At 42.5% G+C, this 19,435-nt stretch overlaps 1 long non-coding RNA gene across 1 annotated transcript in view; it reads left to right on the top strand.

The window, feature by feature from the left end:
• The window catches only part of LOC144684201 (uncharacterized), a 96,383-nt gene extending 80,389 nt beyond the window's left edge, over positions 1–15,994 (top strand). The window contains exon 3 of the long non-coding RNA XR_013577445.1: positions 15,862–15,994. This is a non-coding gene — a long non-coding RNA (uncharacterized LOC144684201). The remainder of the gene's footprint in view (positions 1–15,861) is intronic.
• The last annotated feature ends 3,441 nt before the right edge of the window (positions 15,995–19,435 follow it).

Below are 19,435 nucleotides of genomic sequence, written 5' to 3'. Positions count from 1 at the left end.
GTAGATCTCAAGATGTCCATTGTATATAAGATGTATGCCCATTAAGAACTTTTATACTGTAGAATAATGATCAACTCTGAAGCAAACTGTAAAAACTGAGGTATATCTGAAGAACCTTGATAATGACCACAGTAGTGTTCTTAATAAATATAGATGCAATGCTTTCAATGATTGTAATTAACCATGCATAGCACATGAAACTGACACATAGCACTGGAAAATTAAAAAATAGCCTCAACAATGTCATATTTCAGATCAATTTTAACAATATTTGTACTGTGATGGAGATTTGCTACTTTCATTAAAGAACGAAGGCGGAGGGGCGTGTTAGTGGGGTGGTGAAAAAGGCATATGGTACACTTGCCTTTATCAATCGAGGCATAGATTACAAAAGTAGGAAGGTCATGTTGAAGTTGTATAGAACCTTGGTGAGGCCACAGCTGGAGTACTGTGTGCAGTTCTGGTCGCCATATTATAGGAAGGATGTGATTGCACTGGAGGGGGTGCAGAGGAGATTCACCAGGATGTTGCCTGGTATGAAACATTTAAGTTATGAAGAGGAGTTGGTTAGACTTGGGTTGTTTTTGTTGTAGCAGAGAAAACTGAGGGGTAACCTGATTAAGGTGTACAAGATTATGAGGGGCATGGACAGGGTGGATAGGAAGCAGCTGTTCCCTTTAGTTGAAGGGTCAGTCACGAGGGGACACAAGTTCAAGGTGAGGGGCAGGAGGTTTAGGGGGGATGTGAGGAAAAACTTTTTTACCCAGAGGGTGGTGACGGCCTGGAATGCGCTGCCTGGGAGGTTGGTGGAAGCGGGTTGCCTCACATCCTTTAAAAAGTACCTGGATGAGCACTTGACACATCATAACTTTGAAGGCTATGGGCCAAGTGCTGGTAAATGGGATTAGGTAGGTAGGTCAGGTGTTTCTCACGTGTCGGTGCAGACTCGATGGGCCGAAGGGCCTCTTCTGCACTCTGTGATTCTGTGATTCTGTGAACTTTAGAAGTCAACATTTTGCAAAGCACAATCCATTCACAAATAGTACAAATGTATTTTGCTGTTAATATAGCTTGACAGCATTTGGTGGTTGTGGAAATTCAGATTATATTGGAGCACATATACAATCCTTCACACAACATTTTAATGATGTTCCAATTAGACACTGAATTTGACTGATTTTTCTGAATTTACCCTAGTTTTTACCCTTGTTATTTTTACATTAAAAATAAAAACTGAAAACATCTGATAAAGAAACCTCTTATTAAAGAAAAAATTCAACATCGACTTTAATGGCCCTTAAACATAACTTTAGAAAGCAAACCTTCCATGGATACTGGTGCTCAGTTACATGCAGGTCAGAGCTGCCTTCCTTCACCCTCTAGTATGCAAACACAGATGGGTGAGTTCAAATCTCTCCAAGATCATGCCCTTTTCTATTTCTGATACCTCTCCCAGCCCTACAACTCTGAGATAACTGTGCTCTTTTAATCCTGGCCCCTTGGGCATCTCGATTTCCTTTTGCTCCACCATCGGTGACTGTGCCTTCAGCTACCTAGGCTCTAAGCTCTGGAATCCCCTCCCTAAACCTCTATCCTCCTCCTTTAAATCACTCCTTAAAACCAACCTGCCCTTATATCTCCTTATGTGGATCAGTGTCAAAGTTTGTTTAACCAAGCTCCTGTGATGCACCTTGAGACATTTTACTACATTAAAGGTGCTATATAAATACAAGTCGTTGCATTTATTGATTTTGTTGATTGCAACTTGTTTCAGGTGCAGACTCATGAAACTGGACTATTGCCCCTGTGCCTCCTCTGCCAAGAAACAAAGGTAGAGTGAGATATAAAATGGAAAAAAAGCCATTCTGCCCTTTGTTAAAAGGTGGTGGGGCACCGAAAATGGCAAACGCACAAAGGAAGCTGGCAAAATAGTTATCAACAGTAAAATTTGCAGAAATGTTGGGTAATGAGCGAGACACAACGATTCCATTATTGCATGAGGCCCCTTGTTTGAGTTGAATCTGCCTTCAATGCAATGGTTAACCACACCCATGGGCTACACTTTACTATAATTTGCGTTTCACAGTGAACTGGAGGTTTAATTCCAGCAATGTGGGTCTATTTTTGTTAGCTTCTCCAGATGGATCACTGTGCAGTGCTCCCTCTGGTGGCCCAGTTGAGCACTGACCAAAGTCACCCAACCAACAGCAGGGGGATTAGTGTGTCAGGCAGTGCTGATCTCAGCCTTTGCAGATTTCTGTTTTAAACCAAGAGGCTTGATGAGTTTACAGGTCATTTGGAACATGATTTTACTTATAGGCTGCTGGTTTTTTGTAGATACTTTACGAAGATCTAGAATGGAAGTCAACTACCTCCTGTGAGAAAGAAAACAATATAGAATTGTATTTAGTAAATTAATTTTGAGGCTGCAGGGCCCAGATTTTGTACCATTAACCGGGAAGGTGGCAGCTATTTTTCATGAAGAATATTATTTGACATTTTTTAATATATCAAAGCACTGTTAATCACTCTGACGATAATATACTTGGTTTAAATGGGAAAAAATGTTTGAAAATAAAAAGAATCAGCACCTCTACCTAGAAATTCTCTTTATATTACTATAGGCGTACTCTCTTTTACATAACTATACATGTGTGTCCCTTTAGCCCCTAAACACAAATACATGGCAAAATGATAGGTCATCAACTTTAAATAATTCCTTGACGAATGCTAAAGTTCTCAGGAAGCGCAATGCTGCCCCCTTTTGGTGGAATATAATATTGTTGTTGACTAAATAAATCCACGATAATAGCATGTCTCTATTTTTCATTCCATAAAAACTGTGACTTAATCTCAACAAGATGGGCTTTCTAACTTAGATAATTTACTTGATTTACTGCTGGAATAATTACAAAATGATTCTAACACAGCTCCTATCATACACTGAGTAATTCCCATTCTCTTGAAGATCCTGCAATACCTTTCCTCCAGTCGTGAGCCACAGGTTGTACGTGTAGGGCAGAACATAAACGATGACTCACCATTCCCAACGATGACCACTTCCACTCTCTTGCTTTTTGCTGGTCCCCACGCGGTTCCGATTAAAATTTAAAGTGCTGGCGGCGTTCACGGGAGACATGTGAGATCACATCGAGGGGGAAGCTTTCATTGGTGAAACCGTCCCTTTGCTTACAATGTAGCAGAGGGAGGCTCTGCACCACAGTGCCTGCCCAACTTCATTTCCATTAACATAAGACTTGAGAGTGCGCAGGTGGCACAGGTATTTTTCAAATTTAAATTTCACTTATAAATATTTCAAATTACACTGCTTTCACTTTATTCATGTGTGCATCATCATTAGTTGTTGGCACAAGCTTAGTCAGAGAGCTAGATGACTCAGGGTTGGCATTGATGGTTACAGGAAAGTTAGGGACATTCCTTTACTGTGAAAGAAATTATGTTTTTTGCATTCACTCTTTATTGAAGGTTCATGTTAGTGTCCACTTGCCACTCTGTGGGACATGGCTGAACTTGCTGGCTCAGCTGACCCTCCCTTCTATGCATTGTAAAGGAGACTGCCCAAGATCACTCTCAGCGAGGATAATTGTCAGTGAACGCAAAGCCCTGTAGGGATTCTGCCAGCCAACACCCTCAGATGAACACACATTTGGACAGCACTGACACCTGCCCTTTAGGCCTCTCATTTTCTTACCTTGACTGATATCCCCCACCAAGCCCCGATCACACCCAGGGCACCAGGCCCTTTCCACTTCACTCTTCCATGCCTCCATGCTTCCTTGGATCCCTCTTCATCTCCTCCATGCCCATGATCCCACTCCACACACCCCACCACCAGACCCCCAACCACTGACTCACCCTTGCCGGTCCCAAGCCTCCATGCAGGCTGCCATTCTCCTGCCCCCCCTCCCTGTGCCACAGAATTCAACTAGGAAAACTGCTGACCTCTGACACAAAGCCGACTGTTGAAATGAATGTGAACCTGATGCCACAAGATTCTCGTGCGTCACTGATTTAATCTGGAGGTAGGACGTAATTACAAAAAGTTTTAATGTGATGAGTATTCATGCACACAAATGTATTACAAGTAGGAACCTGCCACAGGATGATATCAGGTCCGACCCACCACAAACACACCGCTGGATTAATCTCTAAATTTGAACCTGCCATCGGGAAAGCAACATTTTACATTGGGAAGCAATAAACAACATCAAACAAAATATTTTATTCATCCCTTTGTAAAATATTTAATAAAGTATACATGATATTCTGGTTTCAATTTATTTATTTTTTATTGTCCACTTTCTCCCTTCCTCTCTTAAAGCTGTCCTCCCACCAGAGCTGCCAGTTATACCCTGGGACATTACATAAGTCGCTATACTTTATAAGCTTTGGCAGTGAGTTTTCGAAAGCTATCCAACTATGGAAGGCAGCACCATTCAAACCCAAACTTGCCCCTCACCCAGCATCCACCTACGTGGCCTTTCCAGCCAATGTTGGTGAATAGCACACATCAGGCCGACTCCTGGTGATTAAGTACAAGCCTGTGTGAATCTGGGAGTAAAAAGTTACTGAAGCAGTTAGGAGCCCCATCCACTCCAGTGTAAAAAGATGAACCTCAATACAGTGTCTTTATCGATTGTCACTGGAAGGAGCTTCAACACAGCTTTTGTCATTCTTTCCTGAGTTTTATTGCTGGGCCCCATTTGGGTAAATCTGTCTTTATCAACTCTGGACGCAGATGGGATTCCGTACACTGTAACATGATAACTTACCTGTAACTGCCCGACTTCATTCTGCATTGTTCATTCCATAGGTAGAAGTTTTAATTCAAGTATTTGTGCTAACTTATTGCATCCTTTGCCCTCCCAGCCTGTTCCTGATTCTCCCTTGTTAGGAGGTGGTGAGAGCAGCATAAACTGATTCTGCTTCTTTCTGTTTCTCCCTCGCCTCTTTCCACAGAGAAATCGATTCAGTTTTAACGCAGCACAAAAGAAGTGGGACAACCCCATAACATGACACATAGCAAACTGAAGAACCCATGCAACTTTGAAATAGAAATGCACAGCTCTGGAAGACATAGGCTAAATATTGCAAGCTGGTTTCTCTCATCTTTGTCTAATCAGCTTTTCCCATCTTGCATGGGGGTTGCCACAAATGCTGGTTGATCACCTCGATGTCAACATCATTTCTTGGATTTGGCACATAGTTTTACAGCCAGATGCCCTTCCTGCCAATAACCTTCCCCAATTATCCAGGGCTGGGAACCAGAGGATGGCTGACCAGGAGTCTCTCCCACTCTTATCACCTGCCATAGGCATGTCAGAAGGATTTACAGGTTGACAATCACTATGATTGGCCACGTCATGAACACACCTTCCTTAGCCAGCAAGTCCTTGAGTTGGACTTGAACCTGGAGTTGCTAACTCAGAGGCAGAGACACTACCCACTGCACCACAAGACTTCCTTAAATTGGTTTCCCTCAACATTCTACTATAAACTTAAACAACGGACATTGCAATTCTTTCAGAAAGGTTTGATTAGGTAGGTAGGTAGGGGTAGATGGGAAGGTGGAGCTTAGGCCACAATCAGATAAGCCATGATCTTATTGAATGACGGAACAGGCTCGAGGGGCCGAATGGCCTACTCCTGCTCCTAATATGTATGCACAAATGTTCATATTTATAAATGCCTTAGGACGTTTTACTATGTTAAAAGTATTATATAAATACAAGTTGTTGTTTAGGACAGTGGCTTTCTTATCTTGCTGTAATGTAACACAACTGTCACCCACAGTTTCAAGATAGGGCAATGTGTCTTTGTTATACTATGAGCTCCTATCATTCATCATTTGCAATGATGGCAAAAAAGACAGTCTCCAAATGCAGACTGGACCTTTGGAGGGCTGAAATCTAGAACCTTAGAGCCAATCAGAAAAGATCATTCAGCTCACACCTCTCTGCCCATTGCTCTCTGCATCAAATATTTACCCTGTTCTCACTTAAAAGATGCTTAAAAGACCAAGCAGACAGTAGGGGAGGAGCCTCAGACTTTGCAATCATCAAACAGGTTTGAGGTGCTCACAGCCTATGTGGATGAAAGCGAGGCCCGCAAGGTGGATGAGTTGGCTGGCCATGGCACTGTGGTACAGGAGGCCGTTCAAGCAGGGGGAGCAAAAAGGAATGTAGTGGTAGTAGGGGACAGTATAGTAAGGGGGATTGACTGGCCTTGCCCGCCCAGTGCCAGGGTTCGGGGCATCTTCTCAGAGCTGGAGAGGAACTTACAGTGGGAGGGGGGGGAATCCAGTCATTGTGGTCCATGTAGGTACCAACAACAGAGGCAGGACGAGGGAAGAAGTTCTGCGTAGTCAGTATGAGGAGCTCGGCACCAGATTAAGAAGCGGAACCTCAAAGATAATAATCTCTGGGTTATTTACCAGAGCCACATGTAAATTGGCGGAGGGCAAATAAGATTAGTGAGACAAGTGCATGGCCGAAAGACTGGTGTGGGAGAAGTGGGTTCTGGTTTGTGGGCTCTGGCATCAGTACTGGGGAAAATAGGGGCTGTACGATTGGGACGGTCAACACCTGAACTGTGCTGGGACCAGTGTTCTTGTGAATCGCGTATCTAGGGAAATAGTGAGGGCTTTAAACTAAATAAGAAGGGTTTTAACACATTCTGCTTTCTTACCTTTATGCCACTATCAGCACCTCCTTTAGCCCTTACCACTACCATTAACATCCCCTTTGTCTTTTTGTCCATGACGTCTTTGTCAATCTCTCCTTAGCTCCCACCGATCGCTGGCCTTCTATCCAGCTTCACCTGCTCCACCCCCCTTAAACAGTATAAATTTCTTCACATTTCTACTTCTATTCAGCTCTGAAGAAGGGTCATACAGACTCGAAATGTTTCTCTCTTCACAGATGCTGTCAGACCTGTTGAGTTTTTTCAGCATTTTCTGCTTATATTTCAGATTTCCAGCATCCGTAGTATTTTGCTTTTATAAGAAAGGTGAAGGGTCAAGCTTGGGTAGACGTAGCAAATCAAGGGGTAGAGTCAAGGCAGGAGAGCAAAATAGTAATATGGGAAATAAGGGTCAGAGAGGAAAAAACCTAAGAATACATCAACAGTCAAAGCTAGATGTTACAAAGATAACAAAAAGATAAAACTGAAGGCTCTGTATCTGAATGCACGTAGCATTCATAACAAAGTAAATGAATTGATAGCACATATTGAAGAAAATAAATATGATCGGATAGCCATTACGGAGATGTAGCTGCAGGACGACAAGGGTTGGGTCCTGGACATTGAGGGGTACATGACATTCAAGAAGAATAGGAAGCTAGGTAAAGGTGGAGGGGTAGCACTGTTAATCAAAGATGGTATTGGTGCAATAGTTAGAGATGACCTTGGTTCAGGAGATCATATGTAGAATAAGTTTGGGTGGAGATGAGGAATAGTCGGGGAAAAAAGTTGCTAGTGGGAGCGGTCGACAGGCCCCCTAACAGTGACCACAATATAGGACAAAATATTCAAGAGGAAATGTTGGGTGCGTGTGATAAAGGGATGGCAATAATTATGGGTGATTCTAATCTACATATAAAGTGGAAAAATCAGATTGGCAGTAGTAGCCTGGGTGAGGAGTTCTTAGAATGCTTTCGGGATAGTTTCTTAGAGCAGCATGTTCTGGAACCAACCAGAGAGCAGGTATAGTGTAATGTGACAGGATTAATTAATGACTTCAAAGTAGAGGCACTTCTAGGTAGCAGCGAACACAATGTGATTGAATTTTACATCCAGTTTGAAAGGAAGAAGAGACTAGTATTTGAAAAACTATTATTTTATACTTAAATAAGGGCACTATGTGGGCATGGAAGCTGAGCTAGCTGAAATGAACTAGGCTAGAGGATAGATCAATAGAGAAGCAGTGGCAGACATTTAAGGGGATATTTCAAGATATTCAGAATAAGTATATTCCTACTGTAAAGAAAAAGTCTAAGGGGAGGATCCACCATCCGTGGTTAACTAAAGAAGTTAAGGAAAGCATCAAACGTAAGGACTAATGAGTGGCAGGACAGATGATTGGACAGAATGTAAAGAACAGCAGATAATGATTAAAAGGTTAATCAGGAGAAATAAATTAGAGTATGAGAGGAAGCTAGCTAGAAATGTAAAAATGGATAGCAAGAGTTTCTACAGGTTTTTAAAAATGAAAAGAGTAAGTAAAATGAGTGTTGGTCTTCTAGAGAGTGACAATGGGGAGTTAATAGTAGGTAATAAGGAAATGGCAGAAGAAATGAACAAATATTTTGCCTCTCTCTTCACCATAGGGGATTTTTAAAAATTCCAGTAATAGCTGTAAATCAGGAGGTGGAGGGGAGAGAGGAACTTGGTGAAATTACAATCATTAGGGAAGTGGTACTGAGCAAACTGATGGAGCTGTGGGCTGACAAGTCTCTGGGTCCTGATGGACTTCATCCTAGGGTCTTAAAAGTGGTGGCCAATGAGGTAGTAGATGCGTTGGTATTAATTTTCCAAAATTTGCTATATTCTGGAAAGGTTCCATCAGACTGGAAAGTAGCAAATATAACCCCTCTATTCAAGAAGGAAGGGAGGCAGAAAACAGGAAACTATAGGCCAGTTAGTTTGATGTCTGTTGTGGGGAAGTTGTTAAAATCGATCATTAAGGAGGTTATAGCTGGGCACTTAGAAAAACCCAAGGTCAGTGAAGAAGCAATTCTGTCATAGAGTTATACAGCACAGAAACAGGCCCTTTGGCCCATCGTGTCCGTGCCAGCCTTTAATCTATTCTAATCCCATTTTCCAACACTTGGCCCGTAGCCCTGTATGCTATGGCATTTCAAGTGCTCATCTAAATATTACTTAAATACTGAGGGCTCCTGCCTCTACCACCCCTTCAGGCAGTGTGTTCCAGATTCCAACCACCATCATCTCCAGTCCTCTGGGACCTCACCCGTAGCCAGTGAGGATACAAAGATTTTTGTCAAGGCCCCAGCAATCTCCTCCCTTGCCTCCCTCAGTACTCTGGGGTAGATCCCATCTGGCCCTGGGGACTTATCCACCTTAATATTCTTCAAGACGCCTAACACCTCCTCTTTTTTGATCTCAACATGATCCAGGCTATTTACACACTCTTCCCTAGACAAATCGACCACTAAGTCCTTCTCTTTGGTGAATACTGATGAGAAGTATTCATTTAGTATCTCTCCCATTTCTTCTGGCTCCACACACAGATTCACACCTCTGTCCCTGAGTGGGCCTACCTTTTCCTTGGCTACCCTCTTGCTTTTTAAATATGTATAAAAGGCCTTGGGATTTTCCTTAATCCTGGTTGCCAGTGACTTTTCATGACCCCTTTTAGCCCTCCTGACTCCTTGCTTAAGTTTCTTCCAATTTCTTTATATTCTCCATGGGCTTCATCTGTTCTCAGTCTTCTAGCCCTTACGAATGCTTCCCTTTTCTTTTTTGACTAATCTCACAATATCCTTCATTATCCAAGGTTCCTGAAACTTGCCGTGCTTATCCTTCATCCTAGCAGGAACATGCCAGTCCTGAATTCTTATCAACTGAAGTTTGAAAGCCCCCCACATGTCAATTGTTGATTTGCCCTCAAACATCCACCTCCAGTCTAGATTCCTCAGCTCTAGAGGTGGATAAGGTAGTCAGGAAGGCATATGGCATGCTTGCCTTCATTGGCAGGGGTATTGAGCTGGGAAAGCTGGGAAGTCATGCTGCCGCTGTATAGAACCTTGGTAAGGCCACACTTGGAATATTGCGTGCAATTCTGGTCGCCACATTACCAGAAGGATATGGAGGCATTGGAGAGGGTGTAGAGGAGGTTTACCAGGATGCTGCCTGGTCTGGAGGTTATTAGCTATGAGGAGAGGTTGGAGAAACTCTGATTGTTCTCACTAGAGCGACGGAGATTGAGGGGGCGACTTGATAGAGGTTTACAAAATTATGAGTGGCATGGACGGAGTAGATAGTCAGAAGCTTTTTCCCAGGGTGGAAGAGTCAATTGCTAGGGGACATAGATTTAAAGTGAGAGGAGAAAACTATAGAGGAGATTGTCAGGGCAAGTTTTTTACACAGAGGGTGGTGAGTGTCTGGAATTCGCTGCCAGAGGAGGTGGTGGAAGCAGGTACAATTGTGGTGTTTAAGAGGCAGCTTGACAAATACATGAATAGGATGGGAATAGAGGGATACAGACCCCGGAAGTGCAAAATGTTTTAGTTGACGGGCAATATGATCGGTGCAGGCTTGGAGGGCCGAACGGCCTGTTCCTGTGCTGTACTTTTCTTTGAAACGCTCTTTGAAACTTTGTAATCGGGAAGAGCCAGCATGGTTTTATGAAAGGGAAATCATGTTTAATCAATTTATTGTAGCTTTTTGAAGGAGTAACATGTGCTGTTGATAAAGGGGAGCCTGTAGACATGCTTTACTTGGATTTCCAGAAGACATTTGATAAGGTGCGACATCAAAGGTTATTGCAAAAAATAAAAGCTCATGGTGTGGGGGTAACATACTCGCATGGATAGAAGATTAGCTGGCTGACTGAAAACAGAGAGTATGCATAAATGGGTCTTTTTCTAACTGGCAGGTTGTGATGAGTAGAGTCCCATAGGGGTCTGTGCTAGGGCCTCAAAATTTTACAATTTACATCAATGACCTAGATGGGGAGAGACTGAGTTTGCAGATGACACAAAGATAGGTAGGAAAGTATGTTGTGAAGAGGATATAAGGAGGTTGCAGGCTGATATAGATAGGTTAAGTGACTGGGCAAAGATCTGGCAAAAGGAGCATAATGTGGTAAAATGTGAAGTGGTTCACTTGGCAGGAAGAATAAAAAAGCTGAGTATTACTTAAACAGAGAACGGCTACAGAATTCCGAGATGCAGAGGGATCTAGTTGTTCTCGTACATGAGTCACAAAAAGTATGCAGGTACAGCAAGTAATCAAGAAGGCTAATGAAATTCTATCCTTTATTATGAGAGTAATTGAACATAAAAGTAAGGATATTATGCTTCAGTTATACAGGGCATTGGTGAGACCACATCTCAAATATTGTGTGCATTTTTGGTCTCCCTATTTAAGGAAGGATGTAAATGCATTGGATGCGGTTCAGAGGAGGTTTACTAGATTGATATCTGGAATGAACAGGTTGTCTTATGAGGAAAGGTTGGACAGACTGGGTTTGTTTCCACTGGAGTTTAGAAGACTGAGGGGTGATTTGATTGAAGTATATAAGATTTTGAACAGTCTTGACAGGTGGACGTTGAAAGGATGTTTTCTCTTGTGGGCAAATCCAGAACTAGGGGACACTGCTTTAAAATTAGGGGTTGCCCTTTTAGGACAGAGGTGAGAATAAATTTTGTCTCTCAGAGGGTTGTGCAACTTTGGAACTCTCTGCCTCAGAAGGTGGTGGAGGCGGGGTCATTGAATATTTTTAAGGCAAAGGTAGATAGATTCTTATTAAGCAAGGTAATCAAAGATTATTGGGGTTAGATGGGAATGTGGAATTCGAAACACAATCTGGTCAGCCATGATCTTATTGAAAGGCAGAGCAGGCTCGAGGGACCGAATGGCCCACTTCTGCTCCTATTTCATATGTTCAACTATGCCTTGTGACCAGGCATTCCATGTTGTAATAACTCTGTGTAAAGAAACTTCACCTCATCCTCACTCTTCATTCTCTTTGTGATCATTTTGATGAAACCATTGAAGCTATGCTCTTATATGAGTTATGAGTTGGATAAAGTAGCAGAGAATTAACAATGATTCCATCATGATTTTCACCACTAGAGGTCATGTGGGATCCCAAGAATTTGTCCTGATGTTTTTGAAAGTTGGAATACCATGTCATCAGACCATCAGGCAAATAATAAAAGTTTGATTTACTTACGGGTGGAGTAAAGACAACTAGAGAGAAATAGCAGGGTCAATTTTTGGCCCCTCCTTTGACTCAGCAGAAGGTAAGACGAACAAGAGTAGCAACCACCCAACTGGATGAATGTTGGTCTGGCTGGGACATATAACTTTGATAAAATTGATGAGCTGCTGGTCCAGAGGATGGGAAAGTGCAGCTTTTAGAGAAATGATGGAATACTTTAAAGAGATTTAAAAGTGAGTTGCTGCATATGAGCGTAAAAACTCTGTTGATGTTTGAAATGCTCAGAATGCATTCGTCAAGATTTTGGTGGCAAGAAAGTGGCTGGCAATACCCAATAGTTGGTACAGTGGGATGTTGAAGCAGGAAAATGAGTTTGTGGGCATTGCTGTACTTGTCCATTTGATAGCTGCCCATTGCTGAGGTGGTTACAAAGGACAGGAGAGGGAGACGCGTCCTGCCCTGAGGATATCAGGATAGCATATCTGACAGGAGTGCGTGGCCACGCTCATTTCCATGTGCACAATTTGCAAAACCTAGGAACAAAAACAGAAGAAAAGCTGGCTACATTAAGGAAACAGTCTTAAAAACATACCCATAAGTTCCATTTACTAGTTAATACTCTATGGATGCACATCACAAAGTGTTGCCAGTACCATGCCAAGACGGCATGCAACATATGTATCTGTTATTGCAGCCATGGATTCTCACATAAAAGCACAGGAACACAATTTAATTGCATGCTGCATAGTACCATCAGGGAATCTATGATGGGCAGCACATTTGGTGTCATGACTTCTTCCTTACTTGCACAATAAAATTACAGTACATGGGATTACGTAGGATATACAGCACAAAAACAGCCCAACCAATCCATGCCAGTATTTATGCTCCACTTGAGCCTCCTCCCATCTCTCCTCATCTAAATATATCATTGTAACCCGCAGTCCTGGAATTCCCTCCCTAAATGCTATGGTTCTTCACCTCTCTCTCTTCTTTAAAAAGTTTTAGCTCAGTGGTAGCACTCTTATCCCTGAGTTGGTGGGCTGTGGGAACAACCTTAGTTCAGAGACAGCACATAATCTAGGCTGGCACTCCAGTTCACTACTGAGGGAGCGCTGCACTGTCCGAGGTGCCATCTTTCAGATTTAACATTAGCTCAATGTGTGCCTTCTTAGTTCAACATAAAAGATCTCACAGCACTATTCAAAGAAGAACAGGAGAATCCTTTCACAGTTCTGGTCAACATTTATCCCTCAAACAACACCTAAAACCAATTATCTGGTCATTTATTTCTTTGTTGTTTGTGGGATCTTGCTGTGTCACATTTCCTACATCGCTACGTTGACTGTGAAGCACTTTAGCACATTCTGAAGTTGTAAAAAGCGCTATATAAATGCAAGTTTTGTTTTTTCTTCATTCTCTCCCTTTGACCCTTCTAATATCTTCCTCTTTAGTATGGTCTCAATTTTTCTCTGATTATGCTCTGAAGTGCAATGGGACATTTCCCTACATTAAAGGTATCATTTAAATCTAAGCTGTTGCTTAGAACAACTATTGTGAGCAAACTGATGCTGCTAGTGCATTTCTATTATTGTTATAATTTAATTCTTGGCAGCGTGAACAAAGAAATTGACGTAAAACAGAAAATGCTGGAAAAACTCAGCAGGTCTGGCAGCACCTGTGGAGAGAAAAACAGAGTTAGCGTTTTGGAAGTGGGAGACTTTAGAAGTGCACGAGGTCTTGAACCAGTGAAAGTGGACAGGCTGTAAAGAACAAAAAGGGAATGTCTGTGACAGGTTGGAAGGCAGGGGAGATTAAATAACCAAAGGTGCAAGACCAAAGGAGTGGTAATGGGACAAGTAAAGAAACAAAGGATGTGACTAGAGGAGATGTAAATGGCAGGGTCCTGAATAGCTGCCATTCAAAAGCAAAAGGAGTAGGAGAGAAGCAAAAGAAAAAAAATCAAACCAGCAAAGAAAAATGAAACAAAGATGGAGGCAGTGGTTATATGATCTAAAATTGTTGAATTCAATGTTAAGTTCAGAAGGTTGTAAAATGTCCAGTCGAAAGATGCGGTGCTGTTCCTCAAGCTTTTGTTGAGCTTCTTTGGAATGATTTACTTGTACTTCTTTCAATTTAGTTTACTGTATTTGCTGCACTCTCTTAACTCTCTTCTACACTGGGGAGACCAATCGCAGTCTGGGTGACCACTTTGTATAAGACCTCTGTTCAGTTCGCAAGCGTGATCCTGGGCTTTCAGTCATCTGTTATTTTAAATCTCCACCTTGCTTGCTCTCTGACCTTTCTGTCCTTGGCCTGCTGCAGAGTTCCAATGAAGCTCACTGAGTTTGAGGAACAGCATCTCATCTTTCATTTGGCACTTTACAGCCTTCTGGACTCAACAAAGTTCAACAATTTTAGATCATAACTTTTCCCAGTTCTGGTGAAAGGCTATAAACCTGAAAAGTTAACTCTGTTTCTCTGTCCATAGGCACTACCAGCCCTGCTGAGTATTTCCATAATTTTCTGGTTTTATTTTAGATTTCCCGCATCCACAGTATTTTGTTATTGTGTTACAGAAATTCAAGTGACCTTAATTCTGAACAATTCGTTTCTGTCTGTGGTTCAATATAATTCCAAGAGATTTCACCACATGACCTGCAACCCCCTCTCCAATTGAACAGCCTTAACCACAAATATACAACATATCGTAGCATTTGCACTATTCAAGTGCCAAGCAATGACCACCTCCATCAAGTCACCAAGGCTCCTTCGACAGCACCTTCCAAACTCACGACCTCTAGCACCTAGGAGGACAAGGGCGGCAGACACATGGGTACACCATTACCTGCAAGGTCCCCTCCAATCCACTCACCATCCTGACTTGGAACTATATCACTGTTCCTTCACCGTCGCTGGGTCAAAATCCTGGAACTCCCTCCCAAACAGCACTGTGGGTGCACCTACACCACATGGATTGCAGCGGTTCAAGAAGTCGGCTCAGCACCACCTTCACAAGGGCAATTAGGGATGGACAAAAAGAGGCTGGCCTAGCCAGTGACACCCACGTCTGGTGAAAGAATTAAGGAAGAGAATCTAACCGTCTTCCTTTGACCTTCAATGGCATTACCATTGCTGAACTACTAGGACCAACATCCACCAGGGGGTTGTCATTGACAAGGGACTGAGCTGGAATGGCCATATAAATACTGTGGCTGCAAGAGCAGGTCTGAGGGTCGGAATCCTGCGGCAAATAACTCACCTCCTGACTTTCCAAAGAGCCAACCATCTACAAGGCACAAGTCAGGAGTGTGATGGAATACTCTCCACTTGCCTGGACGAGTGCAGCACCAAGAGCACTCAAGAAGGTTGACACCATCCTTGACAATGCAGTCCGCTTGATTGGCACCACATCCACTACCTTAAACATTCACTCCCTCCACCACTGATGCAGAGTGGCAGCAGTGTGCACCATCTACAAGACGCACTACAACAACTCACCAAGGCTCCTTCGATAGCACCATCCAAACCTGCAACCTCTACCACCGAGAAGGACAAGGGCAGCAGACAGATGGGAACAGCATTAACTGCAAGTTCCCCTCCTCGCCACACACCAACCTGACTTGGAAATATATCGCCGTTCCTTCACTGTGACTGGATCAAACTCCTGGAACTCCCTCCCTAACAGCACTGTGGGTGTACCTACATCACATGGACTGCAGCAGTTCAAGAAAACAGATCACCACCACCTCTTCAAGGGCAATTATGGATTGGCAATAAATGCTGACCTAGCCAACAATGCCCATATCCCGTGAAAGAGTAAATAAAAGATAAACAATAATACATAATAAACAAAAGTATCAGAAGAAAACAAAAAGAATCACGCAATTTCTTTTCATGTTGCTATTATTTTTCTCCATGTTTGCTTCCAGCAAAGTCTCAGAAGTTAATCCTTAATTCCTGGTGACTCCAGGATAATCAAGCATCCCTCAGAGAACTCCATTGCAGCGCTGTATAGTGTCGGGAGAAAGACAAGGCACAGACCCTTTTTACAGCACTAGCTGCCATGTGGTAAGTTTAAATGTCCAGTGTAAATGTTAGTGAATGGGTGAATAGGTGAGTGGATGAATGAGTGAATGGGTAGGGTGGGTGGGGTGGTGAAATAAGTGGGTAGAATGACAGCTGGGTACAATGGCAGGTGGCTAAGGTGGTAAGGTGGGTAGGGTAGGTGAGGTAAGTGGGTAGAGTGGTGGGTGGGTAGGCTGGCAGGTTGGAGAGGTGGCTAGTCGGTCGGGTGGTAGGTGGGTACAGTGGCAAGTGGGCGGGGTGGCAGATGAGTAGTACTGCTTTAGGATTGAAAAGGTTAATGTTTGGGACTGGAGGAACAGTACCACCCACATGATGATGTCAGAGACACATGACCAAGAGTTGAGAGAGAGAATGCTTCTAGCTTAGACTGAGTAACACCTAGTCATGTATATTTGTATATAATTCTGTTTATCCAACAAAACAGTCATTGTTCAGATTTGCCAATATCTCAGAATTCATTCCTCAGTCACAACCAACATATAACATGGTGGCAGCTGTGAAGCACCATGAAATCCCAAAAAATCAGCTTTAAAGAAGTTTCCAAGTCTGACCTAGAAAAGTGGTGCCAGAATTGCAGAACTCAGTAAGACAGCTGAAAAACTCCAAAGCTGCTTCACAAGAAGAAGTAGAAGCAGGAAGAGTCAGGAAATCAACTGCTCAACCCATTAAGGGCTGTACCACAGCACGTGCTGGTCCATGAAGTAATCCCGATCTGGCAATAGAGTCGGGGAACCTATCGACAATCAAGGAAATTTAAAGCAACCCTTAAAAACTTCAATTTAAAGGTGCAGTAAGCAGGCAGCACTGGGAAAATTCCATTCTTAATAAGCATTGGTTTCGATACATTACACATGGTGAATGCAAGGCAGCAAACGAACAGAGAAAAAAACATGCCTGCAAATATTCAATGGTCTCGGGGGGAAGGGGGATGGTGGGAGGGAAGGAAGGAGTGAATAAAGCACAGTAGTAACTTCAAGCAAAGGGTTTTAAAGGCTTTGCAGAGCTTAAGAGGCAAATATCTAAAAGCAGCAATCATTGATCAGCGTGGGAAAACTACATTACTGCAAGAGAAGTTTAAAAATTTAAGATAAACCACCTAGAGCCATAGATAGAGCAGCCATGGATTCCAAACTTATATTACCGGGGAGATTTGGATTTACGGAAAGACCAAATCAAACTCAGAATTGGGCATATTGGAGGAAAAGTTTCTTAAGGTTCAGAATTGCCTCAGAATTGGACAATATGTCTGAAGCTGAGCAAATCAATACATTACTGTACTCTATTGGAATAATAGCGGATTATGTTATTGCAAGACAAGGCATTAATGTGACCTCAGTCAAATTTGAAGAAGTCTTAAAAGGAGCAACAAGATTCTAGAAAGGGCCAAATTCAAACAAAGAGTCCAGAAACCAGGGTAAACCAGTAGATGCTTTTGTCAATTGGCCTTTACAGACTGGCTGAAGGTTGCGAATATGGAGACCTAAAAACAGAATCAATACAAGACCATAGTTATCAGTGACACCCTATCAGACCTATTGCAAACCAGGGAAGACTTAACCTTAGAGAAAGCAATACAGCTGGTGAGACAAACAGATGTCCGTAAACAGAGCAGGGCTATATTGAGAGGTGAAGAAAAGCCTTGGCTCAGGAAACCTCCAGTGACCAGACAGTTTATTAAGCATAGGAATGTCAAAGAAATTCCAAGGAAGGAGATGCCATTTGGTGGAAAAATACAAGGCACCATTAAACCATGCCAGCACTATGGCACCAAAAAACCCCACAGGCACAAACAGTGTCCTGCAAGCACAGCAGAATGCTTTCACTGCAAAAGGGTTGGACACTTTTGTAAGCTGTGCCAACTAAAGCCCCTAACTTTACAGGTTATAAAGAGAGAGATTTCACACATTAACAAAATTGATGAATTTCAACAAGAAGAGGAACAAGAATGTTTCCTGGGTGAGATCAAAGAAGCCAGTACACATTCTGGAAGACAGATATTAGTGTCAATAGACAGACCATCAACTTTAAACTAGATACTAAAGCAAGTGTTATGCCTTTATCAGACAAAGAACCATGGTCAATAACACAATGCCTGAAGCCAACTGAAAACCATTTATATGGTCCAGGAGGGATCAAACTACAAGTCAAGGGAATATTGCAGGCAACAGTCCAGAACAAGGGAAACAGATACTGGAAACATTATATGTTCCACGGAACCATGAATTCTCCCTTTTAAGTCAAAACGCATGTGTAGACGTCAGCCTCATCAAGACAGTGGAGGACATCAATCAACAGACATTCAAGGACGACATCAAAACTGAGCACCTGAAACTATCCAAATGCACTGAAGATCTGGATTGGGACTTCTGCACTGATTTTTTGACACTCATCACAGAGATTTATAATCCAGCCCTTTTCCAGGAAGATGTCCAGGAGTGGGGTGGGGGGTGCATGAATTTCCTCTCAATAGGACAATGATCCTTCATCATTTTGTAGTTCTGCGCAGAAGATGGAAGTGAAATTCAAGTGACAGAATACGCTGTTACAATACCACATTCATCCAACAGTGGTGACTTTCTAGAAAGTACATCTGCACCTCTCCATCCACTAAAAGTGGTAGTCAAGGATGCTAGCAGTCAAACAAGTCCAGAACTAAACAAGAACCAAATCATGCAATGTCCGCCTCTTCCACAAGGGAGGACACTGACCTTGTTGCTACACCAGACCTGCTGCATTTAAACAGAAAGTAAGAGATTGCTCAAATGGCTTGCTCAGAGCTTCTTATCCTGCCTAACTAATTATTTCCAGAGATAGCAGTCCAGGATTATCCAAGAGTTCACAAACGAGAGGCTACAAGGCATCGTCACTCAAGAATTAAAGAAAGACAAACAAAACCGTCAAAAGGAACCAGGGTAAACTCAACAGACATGATATGGAACATGCAAAATGCAAAGAGAGACATAACCCACAAAATCCAATCAACGGAGAGGGACAAGTGATCAATGAAAGTATAACAGCAAAGAGAGAAAGAAAAAAATAAAGTCCAGATCCAGGTATGAGACCAAGGCAGAGAAGGAGTAATTGTCCAGAGGGATGACAATCAATAGAGATCCTATTTAGTACATACTTCAGAAGGTGCTATGAGAAGGAACAGGAGAAATATTATCTTCATTCTTCAAAGACAACCATCAATCATACATTTGGAAGAACCAGATGTTGAGTCACAAACTGACAATGTACCCGATACTGCAATTCTCACCAATGACCAACCAAGTCAAGAAAAAGGAGTTCAGAGAGACACTACTGATCTTCCAAGTCTGACAAGAACACAATTAGGGAGAGTTGTGAAGTCTCCTGACAGATTGAATCTATGGAGTCAGAGATTTGGTGAGGATGATGGGTTGATATGTAAATATA

This window comes from Cetorhinus maximus, chromosome 9 (genome assembly GCF_964194155.1).
Source record: "Cetorhinus maximus chromosome 9, sCetMax3.hap1.1, whole genome shotgun sequence".
Taxonomy (NCBI): domain Eukaryota; kingdom Metazoa; phylum Chordata; class Chondrichthyes; order Lamniformes; family Cetorhinidae; genus Cetorhinus; species Cetorhinus maximus.
Note: the sequence above shows the minus strand (reverse complement) of the source record. Positions and strands in the feature narration are given on the sequence as shown.